The 18,078-nt window shown below is 40.4% G+C and overlaps 1 protein-coding gene across 2 annotated transcripts in view; it reads left to right on the top strand.

Annotated features, from left to right (window-relative positions):
• The window catches only part of ELF1 (E74 like ETS transcription factor 1), a 150,638-nt gene that overhangs the window by 10,711 nt on the left and 121,849 nt on the right, over positions 1 to 18,078 (top strand). Inside the window, exon 2 of one of the 2 annotated variants that reach the window (XM_066380816.1) lies at positions 9,697 to 9,849. The exons of the other annotated variant lie outside the window; for it this stretch is intronic. The gene's annotated coding sequence lies outside the window, so the exon portion shown is untranslated. The remainder of the gene's footprint in view (positions 1 to 9,696; positions 9,850 to 18,078) is intronic. 2 annotated transcript variants of the gene reach the window in all.

Here is an 18,078-nt window from a genome sequence, read left to right as displayed (position 1 = left end):
TCTTTTCTCAAGTTTTATTTCTTGCAGTTTCCACTGCCTGGAATATTTCCCCTCTAGCTCTGCTTTTTTTTTTTTTTTTTGGACAATCAGAGAGAGGAACAGACAGGGACCGGCTGACAAGAAGGGAGAGAGATGAGAAACATCAATTCGTTGCAGCTCCTTATTGTTCACTGATTGTGTTCTCATATGTGCCTTGATGGGGGCAGGGGGCTATAGCAGAGCAAGTGATCCCTTGCTCAAGCCAATGACCTTAGGCTCAAGCCAGAGACTGTGGGGTCATCTATCTCTATGATCCTTTGCTCAAGCCAGCAACCCTGTGCTCAAGCTGGTGAGCCCACGCTCAAGTCTGCGACCTCGGGGTTTCAATCCTGGGTCCTACATGTCCCAGTCTGACACTTTACCCACTGCGCCACCCCCTGGTCAGGCTAGTTCTTCAATTCTTAGGTCAGTACAGTTGTCCCTCGCTATATCTTGGTTCACTTTTCACAGTCTTACTGTATCACAGATTTTTAAATTGTATATATCTAATTTTGTATCGCGGATTTTTTGCCATATTGCGGGATTTTGTAGTATAGGTATTTTTATACATTTATTATCTTAAATTACTTTTGTGGTAAAATAAGTGTGGGAAAGGTTTATGAGTGTGAGGAGGGTATATAAAGCCTTAATATATATATAAATATATATAAATGATAAAATAAATAGAGTCGCTATGTCGTGGATTTTCGCCTGTCACGGGGGGGGGGGGGGGGGGGGGGGCGGGGAGGCGGTGTTTGAACCTAGCCTCCACAATAGACAAGGGACTACTGTATTATTTTCTCAGAGAAGCCTTCTCTTACCACCCTACCTTTTGTTCACCCTACCTAAACTTTCATTTAGTTTACCTTATTTTATTTCCTTTTTATTTTTTATTTTTATTAAATTTATTGGGGTAACATTCGTCAGTAAGATTATGTAAATTTTATGTGTACATTTCTTTGATACATGATCTGTATATTTGTGTGCTTACCACCCGAGGTCAGATCCTCTTCTGTCACCATTTATTTGGACTCCTCCTTTTTTTTATTATCTAAAGTTAACATGTTTACATATTTTTAAATTTTATTTCTTGTCTTATTCCACTGGAATATAAGTTCCTTGAGGTAAGGATATTGTATGGTGAGATTATTCTAATTCCAGAAGATTCAAATAGTAGAGATGCTGGAACCCTAATACATTGCTAGTGAAAATGTAAAATGGGGCAGTTACTTTGGAAAAGAATTTGGCAGTTCTCTCAAAATGTTAAATATTGAGTTACCACAGTACCCAGCAATTCTACTCTTGTGTGTATACCCAAGAAAAATTAAAACATGTGTCCACACAAAAACTTGTGAACAAATTTTGTTTTGTTTTGTTTTGTGGCAGAGACAGAGAGAGGGACAGATAGGGACAGACAGACAGGAAGGGAGAGAGATGAGAAACATCGATTCTTTGTTGTGGTTTCTTAGTTGTTCATTGATTGATTTCTCATATGTGCCTTGACCGAGGGGCTACAGCAGATGAGTGACCCCTTGCTTGAGCCAGCGACCTTGGGCTCAAGCTGGTGAGCCTTGCTCAAACCAGATGAGCCACGCTCAAGCTAGTGACCTCGGGGTCTTGAACCTGGGTCCTCCACATCCCAGTTCGACGCTCTATCCACTGCACCACTGCCTGGTCAGGCTGCACAAATGCTTACAGCATAATTATTTATAAGCAGAAAGTGGAAACAAGCCACGTGTGTGTTACCTGATGAATGAATAAATGAAATATGATGTATGCATACAATGGAGTGTTATTTGGCAATAAAATGAAATGAAGTGCTAGTACATACCACATCATAGATCAGTCTCAAGAATGGTATCCTACTTGACAAAAAACCAGGTTGAAAAGACCACATCTTATATGGTATCATTTATATAAAATTTCCAGAATAGGCAAATCTATAGGCAAAGAGGACTGGTCATGGTTACCTAGGATTGGAGGGTGAGGGGTTGTATAATAGGGCAATGGGAAGTGATTGCTAATGTAGGGAAAAGGTTTCTTTTAGGGTGATTAAAATATCCTAAAATTAGATGTGATGATGACTGCACAATTCTGTAAACATACTAAAAACATTTTGAGTTTTTCTCTTTGAATAGGTGAACTTTATGATAATAAATTACATACATCTCAATGAAACTGTTACAAAAGATTGAAACCGCCTGATCAGGCGGTAGCACAGTGGATAGAGCACCAGACTGGGATGCCGAGGACCCAGGTTCGAGACCCCGAGGTCGCCAGCTTGAGCTCGGGCTCATCTGGTTTGAGCAAAAGCTCACCAACTTGGACCCAAGGTTGCTGGCTCGAGCAAGGGGTTACTCGGTCTGCTGAAGGCCCGTGGTCAAGGCACATATGAGAGAGCAATCAATGAACAACTAAGGTGTCACAATGCGCAACGAAAAACTAATGATTGATGCTTCTCATCTCTCTGTCCCTGACTGTCCCTCTCTCTGACTCTGTCTGTCTCTGTAAAAAAAAAAAGGAAAAAAAAGATTGAAACCATAAAAACAGAATATTTCTCTCTACATTTTGCATTTATCATTTTGATATTAAATAAAAATAAATTTGGAATAATTTAACACTGGAACTCTAGTTTCTTAGATTATCCAGGAATGTAACAAGTGCTCAGTAAATAGCCGATGAAGGAGGGTAAAATTATTAAAATAATTTTAATTATTATACAGAGCATAGTGAGATAAATGCTCAGAGGGGACTAAGCAAAGGGTTGGTTATAACGGTTTGAAGGTCTCCAAAATATTTGGATTTGTGTGAGGAGAACGGAGAAGGGCTTCCTCTAGACGGCAGCATTTTGAGATGGGCTTTGAAGTCAGGTTAGGCTTTTGCTGCTGAAGATGATAATGGTGGGAGGCAAGGCAGGATCAGAGGCACGTTATCAGTTGCTAGCGTAGCACATTTTGGCTGAACTAAGGGAACTAGTAACATAGGAATGGGAAATAAGGCTGCAAAAATAGATGAGGGTCTATAGCAGACAATGTTAGTGTTAGTAAATCTCCTTTGGTGTCTTTTTGTTATTGCCCAACCCCTAGTGTTCTTTCAATGGCCCACACATAGGTAACAGAGAACTGGAAGTATCTGGGGGCTTGTCTTCTTTCCCTAGTAGTTTTCAACCCAAGACTGTCTAGTCAGAACTATAACTTTGGAGCAGGGACTTTGACTTGTACCCCTCAGTATCATCAACACTTGGAGCAGTGCTTGGCACTCAGTGAATATTTAGGAAATATTTAAATGAATGAAAACCAGTAAGTTTCAAGGTCTATTCAAAGTGAAGTTTATTTTACAAATCCCCTTGAGTCTTTTTAAACTTAATTTATGTACTGATTTTGGAGAGAGGTGAATGGAGAAAAAGAGAGAGAGAACGTCAATTTGTTCTACTTATTCATGCATTCACTGGTTGATCAAATCCCCTTTACTCTTGCAGAGCATTTAGATAGAAGATTTTAGAAGATTCTAACTATGAAGGTCCTTGAATTTTGGGAATTTACTTAAGGAATTAACTTAGCTAGGAGAAGGGATTTTTGGTAATATAAGGGTTTTAATGAAACTAATTTGGTAGTAGTGTGTAGGATGAACTGAAGAATGGAAGGATTGTGTTGAGGTGTCCATTCCTGTCTTCCTATTCCCATTCCTGCTCCCATTCTTCCTGGGTTAGGCCTTGACCAAGGTCAGGGTCTCCTGTAGTACAGTAATAATGTAACATCTCTCTTTGCCTCTAATCTCCTCTCAAATAAGGTTCACTGCTCACAAAAATTAGGGGATCAGGCAATGTGCGAATACTCCAGTACTTTCAGCCTTTTGTACAGTGCATTTTCACCAATGAAATATAAGTTGGTTTTGCATAATCAAACAACTTTCTTTGATTTGTCCTTTGCTTTTCTGATGTTCTTGTTTAGTAAAAAAATCAAATGTTTCTTTTTTTATTGCTTCATATTCATTTTGAAATATTCCCTAATTATTGTGAGCGGTATAATTAGTTGCAGCAAAATAGAGAGGATCAAAGAGGTACCTTGAGGGAAAAATGTAAGATGTCAGGAAAGAAACAGAAGTTGTGAAGCATAGATTTTTTATTTTTATTTTTTGAGAGGCAGACAATTTTCATTGCTAGGGTTAGTTAGACAGTAAATATGTGTTGCCCACCTTCATATGTTTGTGTTTGTGGCTTTTTGATTATTGAACTTGTTCATTGAATCCTGAGACAAAATTAAGACTGTGAGACTGCCACCCTGTGGACAATATAATTTAGTACTGAACCCCTTAAAATTGTAATACAGCTTCATTCATTTGAAATTAACTATTTCAGAACTGCTTATGGTTCTTCAACATTGGTATATCTAGTTATGCTTATTAAATAGAAAGTTGAAATTAGCTTGTTTTCTGAGGTATTCTAATAAACAGAATTTAAAATACAATCAATAGCTTAAAAGTTGCAAAGAAATTCAAGAACGCTTTTTAGATGGCATCTTCATCTCTCCAATAATTTCATAGTAAAGAGTTTGTTTTTAAAACATTACGGCATATAAGCCTGTTGTAAAATGGTCTTCTTTCCTACTATTTTTAAATCCATCTTATAACAGATATATGGTATTGTCCTTGAGAGTTATATTTCTTGAGAAATATGTGAAAACTCCCCCTACTTTTTTTTTTTATCTAAGTAAAAGTGGTCTTCCCTTTCCATTTTTTGTGAAGTTGGATTTTGATAGAAATTCTCCATGCTTTGAAGAGTTGCCTTAATTGTATTTATGTGAACAATTTGGATTTTATTGTATATTATTTAGTTAGAAGTGTACTCTCCTTAAAAATTAAACTGGTAAACTAGCTTCGATCAAAATGAAATGATGATTGTGAAAGACTTATTTGCTCTCTGCAACTCCGGGAATGGTTCTGTCTTGAACTCTATAAAACTTTCCCAGCAGACGAGCTGTGTTGCCCAATGTCGTACGTAAGAGGCTTACACACTTACATTCCCTGAAGTGACAGGAGGAGTGGGATTTTAGCACTTGAAATTTGTGTTACCAGTTAGGGATAAATGGGCTGCAGCAGCATTCTGAGGTCAGCAATCAAGTTTTCTGTTTATGATATCCAGGCTGAGGAAGAGAATGGATAAGTATCCACTGATCCCTAGCCCCTTAAGTTACCTAATACTTCACTTTAGGGACCATACATTTGGTAATGGAGAGATTTTTCAAATATAATGTTAATGATTTTAAATATTTAAATATTTCTCTGAGTTTTTCTCAAAAGTATGACAAACATGATAGTATACCTTAAATATTTGGTTTTATTTACCCTTTTCAAAGTAAATGTATAAGATTGTGTGTGGCTTTTCTAAATTACTTTTTTTTTTTTTTTTTTTTTTTATTTCTGAAGCTGGAAACGGGGAGAGACAGTCAGACAGACTCCCGCATGCGCCCAACCGGGATCCACCCGGCACGCCCACCAGGGGTGATGCTCTGCCCACCAGGGGGCGATGCTCTGCCCCTCCGGGGCATCGCTCTGCTGTGACCAGAGCCACTCTAGCGCCTGGGGCAGAGGCCAAGGAGCCATCCCCAGCGCCCGGGCCATCTTTGCTCCAATGGAGCCTTGGCTGCAGGAGGGGAAGAGAGAGACAGAGAGGAAGGAGGGGGAGGGGGTGGAGAAGCAAATGGGCGCTTCTCCTATGTGCCCTGGCCGGGAATCGAACCCGGGTCCCCCGCACGCCAAGCCGACGCTCTACCTCTGAGCCAACCGGCCAGGGCTCTAAATTACTTTTTGCTACATTTATACGTTATGTTCTACCGTTGATGTATTCATTGTAATTTTAAGCAAAGCAGACTATGAGTCATGAAAATGCAAATTTTTATTTAGACCCATAAGGTTTGCTATATTAAAAATAATAGTAATATTTAGGCATTATTTAAGGAAAGTAACTTTCAAAATATTTTGTGTTCTGGCCTGACTAGGCAGTGGTGTAATGGATAGAGCATCAGCCTGGGAACTGAGGACCTGGGTTTGAAACCCCGATGTCATTGACTTGAGCACAGGCTTGCTAGCTTGAGCGTGGGATCATAGATGTGACCCCATGGTTGCTGGCTTGAGCTCAAGGGCTTGAGCAAGGAGTCACTGACTCAGCTGGAGCCACTCGGTCAAGGCACTATAAAAAAGCAATCAATGAACAACTAAAGTGCCGCAACTATGAGTTGATACTTCTCATCTCTCTCATGTTCTGTCTGTCTGTCCCCCTCTCTCTCTCTTTCTCTAAAAAAAACAAAAAAAAGTTTATAGTCTATTTGTTCCTTTTCTTTTTTATTTTTATTATATTTTTTTTCATTTTTCTGAAGCTGGAAACAGGGAGAGACAGTCAGACAGACTCCCGCATGCGCCCGACAGGGATCCACCCGGCACGCCCACCAGGGGCGACGCTCTGCCCACCAGGGGGCGATGCTCTGCCCATCCTGGGCGTCGCCATGTTGCCACCAGAGCCACTCTAGCGCCTGAGGCAGAGGCCACAGAGCCATCCCCAGCGCCTGGGCCATCTTTGCTCCAATGGAGCCTTGGCTGCGGGAGGGGAAGAGAGAGACAGAGAGGAAGGTGCGGCGGAGGGGTGGAGAAGCAGATGGGCGCTTCTCCTGTGTGCCCTGGCCGGGAATCGAACCCGGGTCCTCCGCACGCTAGGCCGACCCTCTACCGCTGAGCCAACTGTTCCTTTTCTAAGTATTGGAACTAGGAGCCTATAAAGTTAGAGATATATTTGAATTCTAAACTTCCTTAATGGTCTTGTTTTTAAAACTATAAATGACATTGAATTTATAAAGAAATTTTTAGTTTAACGTTTAGCCCAGGGGTCTCTAACTCAACTCAGCATGTGGGCCACAGAGCAAGATCACAGCCATTCGGCGGGCCGCACTAGGTCTACAAAAGGCAACTGTTACGCAACACTTTTCTCACTGCAGTTGAAAACAAAAAAAAATCAGTACAACAAGCACAATCGTACATGCAGTTTACTCAGTGTCACAAAACGACCAGAAACTGTAGTTCGCATCACAACTGCTGTTAACTAAGCTAATATCTAGCTAGGATGCTAGAGAAATGAAAAATACAAGTAGGCCCCTGGCTTACTTAATTTTATCCAAAATATTTTGAACTTCGTGGATTAGTCTGCGGGCCGCACAAAACTGTTTGGCGGGCCGCATGCGGCCGCGGGCCGTGAGTTTAAGACTCTTGGTTTAGCCTGTACTTAAAATTTGTTATCACACAGTATCTACCTTATTTGCTAGAATGGCGATTTAGGATTAATGATAGTTAGTGTTCACACTTGGGTTCATTTTTACAATTGTAAATATGAAACCCTTTGTTCTTTGAAAAGTAATTCTAGCATACATGACTTGAGTTTTGGTTAAGCAGTAACAAGTGTCCCATATTTATATGTGTGTTGGGTACGTGTGTGCAGTTTGTAAGAGTTTTTATTTTTTAATGCAGACTACTTATTATTAAAGAAATACCTTTGATTTAAAACTTTTTTTGTTTTGCTTTATTTTAGATCTCTGGGAAAGTATTTGTCTAATGACTTCTAGATCCAGAGTCCTTCTAGATAAATCTTAAGTCTTATTTATAGTTGAATCTTTTAGTCAAGTTAAAAGTTTGTTTTGAATTCAAAATACCATGATGAGTATACATTTCTGACATAGGATGTATTGATACCTTGCTTTGTGTGAATATTTTTATCTGTTTCAAGATTTAATTAATTCAGGCTTTCAAGGTTATAATGGAATTGGTTTTACCCTAGCTTTCCTTACATTGGTGTTTATCACTGACACCTCCTTATGCCAAGGGACACAGATGACCCTATTAACTGGGAAGGATGGGGCCCTGCCACTCAGTCACCCACTGAATAGGGCAGGCACTGACGCAGTTGCAAGAGCTTAAGTGGAAAGGAAGAATATGATGGTAAAGCTTTGACAGAGTCCCAGCACACAGGTTGGGGTAGGGTTGAGGGGAAATACTGTGATGGAAGACGGAACATAGGCTTAAGGAATTCAAAACGCTAAGCAGGCATTTGGCATCAGGGAATTTCAGATATGAGTGGGAATGCTTTTCCCTTATTCTCCCTTGTTTTTGTTTTCACATTTCATACCAATTGCAATTTTATTGTCCCTTAAATCCTGCTTTATAAGACTTTTTTCTTTTTCTGTTTTCTCAATACCTTTTTGAATGTCTGTTAATTTATGGATATTTCAAGAGGGCCTTTTTATCACATGTTTGTAGGGGGAAAAAAGCTTGTGAAATTTGTATAAAAGCACATCTGTCCCCTCACACTCATTGGTATGGCTACTTTTAAAAAACAAAAAATAACAAATGTTGGTGTAGAGTTGGAGAAATTAGGGCTCTTGTGTACTATTTATGAAATTGTCAGTGGTGCAGCTACCATGGAAAACAGTATGGCAGTTCTTCAAAAAATTAGAGATAGAATTATCATATGATCCAACAATTCTGTTTGTAGCTGTGTAACCACAGAATCAACTCATAATGGTCCTATCCTGTTTGACAACCAGGACATTATCCGAACACCAGAACCCTTTTAGAAGGCAATGGAAGTCAAGTGTTGATGTCCCTTTACCATAAATGGCTAAGTTCCAAGGTCCTCCAATTAAACCTTGCCCCACCAGCACTTACATATACCTTTTCCCCTAACCGCTTAAAAACCCTTGGCCTAGTCCAGTGAGCAAGATGGATTTGAGGCACCACCAGGTCTCCCATCTTGGTTGGCATCTTCTCAATCAATAAACCTTTTGTTATTCCAGACTCTGACATTTTGAGTTTGGGCCTTTGAAAGGATTAGTTACACAGACTTTGGTTCAAAGAGATTTTTATATACCCATGCTTATAGCAGAATTATACACATTAGCCAAAAGATGAAAGTAACCAGAATGTCTATCAGTGGATAAATGGATAAACAAAAGTGATATATACTTAAGGTGGGATATTTTTTAGCCTTAAAAAGGAAGGAAATGCTGGGACATGCTATAACACTTGGGGACATTACACTAAGTGAAATAAGCCAGCCACAGAGTGACAAATACTGCATGGTTTTACTTATGTATGTGGTACCTAGAGTGTCCAGAATCATAGAGACAGAAATAGAATGGTGACTCTCAGGGGTTGGGGAAGAGGGAATAAGGAGTTGCTTAATAGATGTAGAGTTTCAGTTTTGCAGGATGAAGAATTCTGTATTGGCTGCATATGAAGTACTGATTACCACTGAAATAGTTAAAATGGATGGGCAGAGCATCGTCCCCTGGTGGGCATGCCGGGTGTATCCCGGTCGGGCGCATGCAGGAGTCTGTCTGACTGCCTCCCCGTTTCCAACTTCAGGGAAAAAAAAATAGTTAAAATGGTAGATTTTATTTATGTACCACAATTTAAAATTTAAAAAGACCTATATGAATTTATATTTGGATATGCAGAATGTAAGTGTAAAAAGCATCTGTAATGAGATTGAAGATATTTATTTGGTCAATATTCAGTTATTAGGTTCTGGGAATATAAAAATGAAAAAAAAAGTAAAGATCCTACTGAAGCTTATAGTCTAGTAGGGGAGACAGATTTTTTTTTTTTTTTTGGTTTTTTTTTTTTGTTGTTGTTTAGAGAGAAAATGAGAGAAGGGGAGGAGCTGGAAGCATCAACTTGCATCAATTCATAGTGGCTGCTTCGTATATGTGTCTTGACCAGCAAGCCCAGGGTTTTGAACCAGCAACCTCAGTGTTCCAGGTCAATGTTTTATCCACTGCACCACCACAGGTCAGGCATATGAATCTCTTTTTACTTTAAATGTTTTATTTCAGTCTAAAACAGAATTGGAGGTTTATTGGTCAGTCTTTTGATGAAGAGGCCAAGACTGTTTTCTTTGCAAATGAACCCAGTGGTGTAGCTGCATACTGTAGTGTCTTTCTTACATTCCCACAATATGTTGCCTAAGATTTCTAGTGGTTTTTTTTTTTTTTTTTTTTTTTTTTTTTTGTGACAGATACAGAGAGAGGGACAGACAGACAGGAAGGGAGAAGCATCATTTCTTCATTGTGGCACCTTAGTTGTTCATTGATTGCTTTCTCATATGTGCCTTGACCAGGGGGCTACAGCAGACCAAATGACCCCTTGCTCAAGCCAGCAACCTTGGGTTCAAGCTTGGGAGGTCGCACTCAAGCCAGCGACCTTGGGGTTTCAAACCTGGGTCCTTCATGTCCCAGTCCAATACTCCATCCACTGCGCCACCGCCTGGTGAGGCTCTAGTTTTGTTTTTTTAAGTGGAACAAGGACCTTATTTTTTGTAAATCATTTGCTGAGTTTGAACAACTGTATTTGCCTGTGTCAGCTTTTAATGAACAAGTCATAATTTTTTTTTTCAAATGCTTTTTTGCTTCAGCTAGTTGTTTTTTAAGTTATAATTTTTTAGCAACTATATGTATCACCTATATTGTTTTTTATGATTTTGTGGGTTGACTGGGTGATTCTTCAGATCAGAGCTGACTTAGTTGTGGCTAGACATATAATCTAGGGTGGCTTCACTCACATGCCTGGGGCCTCTCTGTATGTCTCTCATATTCTAGTGGTACCAGAAGGGATCCCAGCAGCAAGACAGCATAAGCCCCAATACTTTTCAAGCCTCTGCTGTGTTTTATTTGTTATTATTTCACTGACCAAATTAAATCACTTGGCCAATTCCATGTTTGAGGGATGGAGAAGTAGACTTGGACTTTTTTTAAAAATGTTAATTTCCTTAATTTTAGAGAGGAGAAGGGGAGAGATAGAGACAGGAACATAGATATCTTCTTGTATGTACACCGATGGGGGTCAAACCTGCAACCTTTGAACTTTGGGATGATGTTCTAACCAACTGAGCTATTCAGTTAGGGCAACTTGGACTCTAATGGAAGAAGAGGCAAAGTTGTATTTCATATAGAGAAGTATGAACAAATGAGTAGCTGTAAGTGCAGAAGTTTACCGAAGGAAATAAAGGTATTAGCTACCTGTATATCTAACAGAAAAGCTTCTAGGCAGCAAGAACAGGCTGTGCCAAGACCTACGGGGTGAAGAATGCTTGACTTGTTCATGGGATACCAAGGAAAAGTCCGTGTGACTAGAAGACAGACAGCAAGTAGGACATAGTACAAGGTGCAATCTTAGAGGCTGGAACCAGGGTCAGATCTTGCAGTCCTTGTAAGAAGTTATGAAGACTTTTATTTTTGTGTGGAACAAGGAGCTGTAGGAGTGTTTTAAAGCAGGAGGGTGATATGACCTGACTTACATTCTTAAGTAGATTACTTTTGGTTGCTGCTTTGAGCTAGAGTGTAGGAAGAAAAGAATAGAAGCAGGAAGGGTGCTTAGACAATGACAGTGATGCAAGTGAGAGATGACCATGGCGTGCATGACATAACAATGAAGTTGAGTGGTTATACAGTTCTGTTTATGTTCTGAAGCTTAAACCAACAGGATTTCCAGACAGATTGGATATATGACAGAAAGGGACATCAAAGGTTTTTGGTCTGAGCAGCTAGAAGTATATACTGAGTCACCACTAAGATGACTGGAGAAAACTGTGGGTAGAATAGGTTTTATAGGAAAGATCAGGAATTCAGGTTTAGATATGTTAAGTTTGAGAAGACCATCAGCTATTTGAATGGAGTTGTCAAGTTGGATAGAGAAATCTGGAGTTAGGAACAAACCTGGAGATAGAAATTTGAGAACATTAAAATTTTAGAGTACTGTGTATATTCAAGAAATACTTCCTAATATGATCATAAATCTAAAATAGTTTTAAGTTTAAAGTTTCATTTATACCAATGGTACAGTTTTAAGCATGAAAGAAGAGCAGCAGAGCAGTTTAACTAAAGCTAACGTGTCTTTTTCTTTTTTTTTTTCTTTTAGATTTTATTTATTGACTTTTAGAGAAGGATGAAATGGGAAGCATTGACTCATAGTAGATGCTTCCCATATGTGCCTTGACTGGGCAAGCCCAGGGTTTTGAAAAGACCTCAGCGTTCCAGGTCAACACTATCCAGTGCGCCACCACAGGCCAGGCACATGTGTCTATGATGATAATAAATGGGAATTCAGAGAAGTTGTTAATTGTTCCATCTGTACAGTATTATGAAACCTGAATAAAAGGAATTATAGGCTAAATATTTTGAGTATTCATTTTTACTGAAACCTGTATTGGCTTGCTTCTAACTGGGGAAGATCATTGTCAAGAGGCTGTGTAAGTTAAAGCCTAAAAGAAACAGAAGACCAAAAGTTGAAAGAAAGGGCCACATTTGGATATTTGGATAATTCCTTCTAATTTAATGGAGTTTTTCTTCATTCTCTCCTTTTCTGTCTGCCTGCCTGCATGTCTGTGTGTGTCTCTCTCTCTTCTCTCCCTCTCTCTGCCTCTCTGTCTCTAATTTTACTCATACTCTATTAACACAATCAGATGTTCAGATGTAAACTCTGGGCTGATCAAGAAGCTGCTCTCTCTTAACAAATTCAGAGTTTTACTGCTGTGGGCTTGATCCCCAAACAGGCCTGCCAGAACAACCAACCCTATTTATAGAATTTAGACTACTCAGGAAGGGGAGAAAGGGCCTTGCTTTGTGTAATTTAGACTTATAGAGAAATGACCTGAAAATGATTTGGATTGGGTAGAAGAGAAAAAAACAGATTTATTATTGAGCCAATATTTAGTTGAACTTCTGAATGTTTTCATTCAGCAAATATTTATTAAACAACTCTTGTGGGTCAGGAATACTGTCAGGCTGAAATAAATGACCAATGAGACATAAAAACAAAAACAAATGATAAAAAGAAAAAATACAGTGTTCTTTATCAGATATTCCAGCAGAGTAGGCAAGAGCTATGAATGAAATCAGTTCACCTTTAGGTCCCTCAAACTTATCTGAGTGCTTTTGCACATTGCAACAGTGCATAAATGTATGTATGAATAAAGAATGTGAAACATGCACCTGTTAGATCATTTACAAAATACTGTAGGAACACAAAGAAGGAAGAGACCAGTTCTTCCCTTTTTTTTTTTTTTTTTTACAGAGACAGAGAGTTGGAGACAGGGATAGATAGGGACAGACTGGAACGGAGAGAGATGAGAAGCATCAATTCTTCCTTGTGGCACCTTAGTTGTTCATTGATTGCTTTCTCATATGTGCCTTGACTGTGGGCCTACAGCAGACCGAATGATCCCTTGCTCAAGCCAGCGACCTTGGGTCCAAGCTGGTGAGTTTTTTGCTCACACCAGATGAGCCCGTAATCAAGCTGGTGACCTCGAGGTCTCAAACCTGGGTCCTCCGCATCCCAGTCCGACGCTCTATCCACTGCGCCACCGTCTGGTCAGGCAAGTTCTTCCTTTTAATGTTGGAGGACAGAAAGACCTCCATCATTAAATTGCAGATTCATTGGATGGGGAAGGCCAGCGAATGTGGAGTGAGAAAGTGTGACATGCTCTGAAATAATAGGAAGTTCAACAAAGCTGGATTGTAGAGTTTGTGTAGTAAGGTTGAATGGCCACAAGTGAGGCTTTAATTAGGTAGCTAAAGTCAAGATGCAAAAATATCTTGTAATGGAATTCATTCTGTGGGGGCTGCTAGGCCACTGAATTCCTTTATTTTTTTAAGTATATTAAGACATAGAATGTATGAGAAATTTTTTTAGAGAATGACACTATTCTTTTTTTGTGTGACAGAGACAGAGAGAAGGACACAGAGGGACAGACAGACAAGAAGTGAGAGAGATGAGAAGCATCACTTCTTCATTGTGGTACCTTAGTAGTTCATTGATTGCTTTCTCATATGTGCCTTGACTAGGGGGCGACAGCAGAGCGAGTGACCCATTGCTCAAGCCAGCAACCTTGGGCTTCAAGCCAGTGACCATGGGGTCTTGTCTATGATCCCACGCTCTAGCCAGTGACCCCGTACTCAAGCTGGTGAGCCTGCACTCAAGCTGGATTGTTTTGAACCTGGGTCCTCCATGTCCCAGTCCGACACTCTATCCATTGCACCACCGCCCAGTCAGGGAAAGACATTATTCTTGAATTGAGAAATCAAATGTTGGTAGAATCTTTAAGTTGTAAACATATACATTGGAATAAGCATGGCTAATAAGTCATATAATTTATCACAGAGCCTATTTTATCCCTTTCAGATAACATGATTTTACTGTAGGTAAAACCTACTTTAGGTAATCAAACTTACACTAAGGAAATCAAAATATGCAGGATGGCATTGGATTGTTTTTGAAAGAGAAAAATATTTTTGCTTTATGAAATTACTGCCAAACTTACTCTTTCTTCAAGATTCTGGTAAAAATTTAAAAACTTATTTTGAAATGCTTTAGGTTTACAGAAAAAGTGCACAAATACTACAGAAAGTTCCTGTACAGTATATTCTTCATCCAACTTCCACTAATGACATTTTACATAGTCACAGTTCAATGATCAAAACTAAAAAATTAACATTAGTACAATATTTTTTTATTGATTTTAATTTATTGTGTTGATATAGATTCTAGTGTTGCCCTGAATGCATTCCCCCTCCGCTGTATTCCTCTCAACATCTCCCTTGCTCCCCTCCCCATAGGGCGCTCCCTCCTTCTCTTCAGGTTTATTCCATCCTATCATCCCCTTCCCTCTTTCCTCTTTTCCTCTGGTCTCTTTAATCTCTCTTCTGTCTCAATTCTGTTCCTCAGTTCACATCGTTCATTGGATTCCTCCGATGAGTGAGGTCATATGATGTTTTTCTTTTTCTGCCTGGCTTATTTCACGTAACATAATAGTTTCCAGGTCTATCCATGTTGTCGCAAAAGGTAAGATTTCCTTTTTCATGGCCCCATAGTATTACATTGTATATATGTACCACTGCTTTTTAATCCACTCGTCCACTGACGGACACTTGGGCTGTTTCCAGATCTTCGCTATTGTGAACAATGCTGCCATAAACATGGGGGTCCATTTTTCCTTTTGAAACAGTGCTATGATGTTCTTGGGGTATATTCCTAATAGCTGGGTCAAAAGGCAGTTCCATTATTTATTTATTTTTTTTCATTATTCCAAAGCTGGAAACAGGGAGAGACAGTCAGACAGACTCCCACATGCGCCCAACCGGGATCTACCCGGCACGCCCACCATGGGGCGAAGCTCTGCCCACCAGGGGGCGATGCTCTGCCCATCCTGGGCGTCGCCATGTTGCCACCAGAGCCACTCTAGCGCCTGAGGCAGAGGCCACAGAGCCATCCCCAGCGCCCAGGCCATCCTTGCTCCAGTGGAGCCTTGGCTGCAGGAGGGGAAGAGAGAGACAGAGAGGAAAGCGCGGCGGAGGGGTGGAGAAGCAAATGGGCGCTTCTCCTGTGTGCCCTGGCCGGGAATCGAACCCGGGTCCTCCGCACGCTAGGCCGACGCTCTACCGCTGAGCCAACCCGCCAGGGTGGCAGTTCCATTTTTAATTTTTTGAGGAATCTCCATATTGTTTACCACAGTGGCTGCACCAGTATGCATTCCCACCAGCAGTGCAGGAGGGTTCCCTTTTCTCCACATCCTCGCCAGCACTTATTCTGTGTTGTTTTGTTGATGAGCACAATTCTGACTGGTGTGAGGTGATATCTCATTGTGGCTTTAATTTGCATTTCTCTAATGATTAGTGATGTTGAGCATTTTTTCATATGCCTATTGGCCATCTGTATGTCCTCTTTGGAGAAGTGTCTATTCATTTCTTTCGCCCTTTTTTTTTTAATAAATAAATTTTTATTTTAATGGGGTGACATCAATAAATCAGGGCACATATATTCAAAGAAAACATTTCCAGGTTATCCTGTCATTTAGTTCTGTTGCATACCCATCACCCAAAGAGAGATCGTCCTCCGTCACCCTCTATCCAGTTTTCTCTGTACCCCTCCCCCTCCCCCTGTCCCTCATTCCCTCCCCCCACCCCCCATAACCACCCCACTCCTGTCCATGTCTCTTAGTCTCATTTTTATGTCCCACCAATGTATGGAATCCTGCAGTTCTTGTTTTTTTCTGATTCACTTATTTCACTCTGCATAATGTTATCAAGATTCCACCATTCTGCTGTAAGTGATCCGATGTCATCATTTCTTCTAGCTGAATAGTATACTAGATGGTGTATATGTGCCCCATCTTCTTTATCCAGTCTTCTATTTTTTTTTTACAGTGATTAAAGCCTTTAAGCAAACTCTTGGCCAATACAGCAAGAATCCATAAAAGAGTAGTGTCCTTAACATGTTCACCAAGTCCAAGTTGGCCCCATCACCATGCCAAATTCCTGAAAAATGCAACCCAACCACAGTTCAGTCTGTTAGGAGCTGTCACAGGGAGCAGGAGTCCAGGAAAAGTCCACATCCAGGAAAAGTCCTCATGGCACTGGAATTGTTGTCACCATTCTATACTTTGCAGCTCATGTCCAAGTCCCAATGACCACTGCTTCTAGCTGGTAATGATTCAGATAGACTGGAAAAGCCATTTGCAGCATGCGTGGATATGGAGCTTCTGTTTTCCTCTGCTTGGAGAGATGAGACCAGGTTGCTTTTCCCTGGAGCTCTGTGACTGTGGCATGGTAAAGAGAACCCTGGGATACACTAAACTGGGTGGCAAAAGTAGATTCATAATAGAAGTTGGCAAAAGGGGGAAAGAGAGCTCTAAATTAGGAGTAGGTCCCAGCCTGAAATATGAGTGGGGCATTGAGGTAGGAGGGATAAAGGAAACACTATATATTAAACAAAGCAACAGAAAATAGGACTATCAACACCCACAACAGAGATCTTTGAGGGAAGAATAAAAAACCTGACTATTCAGGCAAGACACAGTTAAGTGGCCCTTGTGCAAATGAGATCAGTTTACCTGCTTCTTGGAAGAAAACCCTAGGCTCGTCCACAGTGTGGTAGATGGGGCCGACGGCCCTGGGCACCTTCAGCCTTCAGTGGCAAACCCCAGCATTCTGGGCAAGGTTAGGTCCTAGGTGGCTGGAGCAGGGCTGGAAGAGACTGAACCCTTCCTTAGAGGAGCGAGGGGGAAGCCTACCTTCCAGTGTCCCTGTTTCCTCACAGCAGAGGCATGTAAGCCTGGCAGGCTTTAGCTCAATGACCTTCCTTTCCACTATTGAAGTAGGACCCAGATGGCATCCTATGAGACCCCTTTGGGGCATTGGAGCCTTTAAGGGTGTATCCTAAAAGCTGGTAGTTCCCCTGATCTCTATTGGGCTTTTTCTGCCTCTAGGTATCTTAAAAGCCATGCTCAGAAGATCTCGCTGAGGGGTTTGAGGATCCCCATCCGCCTATATAAATCTATTCCATATATCTGGAGCAGTCTCGGTGTGGCTTCTTCAGTGTTCCTTGGTTGAAGAGTCCTCTTAGTTTAGTCCAAAGTTGGTTTTTCCAGATGATAGTTCATAAAATTAGTTTGTAATCCACTTTGGTCTGGGAGGTAGATGTTGGTGCGTCCGCCTACTCCAGCGCCATCTTGTCTCCCTCGCCCATTTTTTGATTGGAATGTTTGTCTTCCTGGTATTGACTTTTACAAGTTCTTTATAAATTTTGGTTATTAACCGCTTATCAGACGTATTGTTAAATATGTTCTCCCATTGTGTAGTTTGTCTTTTTATTCTGTTCTTATTGTCTTTAGCTGTGCAAAAGCTTTTTATTTTGATATAGTCCCATTTTTTACCCTGTCTTTTATTTCACTTGACCGTTGAGATAAATCAGCAAATATATTGCTGCAAGAGATGTTGCAGAGCTTACTGCCTATGTTTTCTTCTAAGAAGCTTATGGTTTCACAGCTTACATTAAGTCTTTTATCTTTTTTTTTTTTTTTACAGAGACAGTGAGTCAGAGAGAGGAATAGACAGGGACAGACAGACAGGAATGGAGAGAGATGAGAAGCATTAATCATTAGTTTTTCATTGCGCATTGCAACACCTTAGTTGTTTATTGATTGTTTTTCTCATATGTGCCTTGACTGCGGGCCTTCAGCAGACTGAG

This window comes from Saccopteryx leptura, chromosome 4, assembly GCF_036850995.1.
Source record: "Saccopteryx leptura isolate mSacLep1 chromosome 4, mSacLep1_pri_phased_curated, whole genome shotgun sequence".
In the NCBI taxonomy this organism is placed as follows: Eukaryota; Metazoa; Chordata; class Mammalia; order Chiroptera; family Emballonuridae; genus Saccopteryx; species Saccopteryx leptura.
The sequence above is the reverse complement of the archived record's forward strand: the minus strand, read 5'-3'. Positions and strand labels throughout refer to the sequence as shown.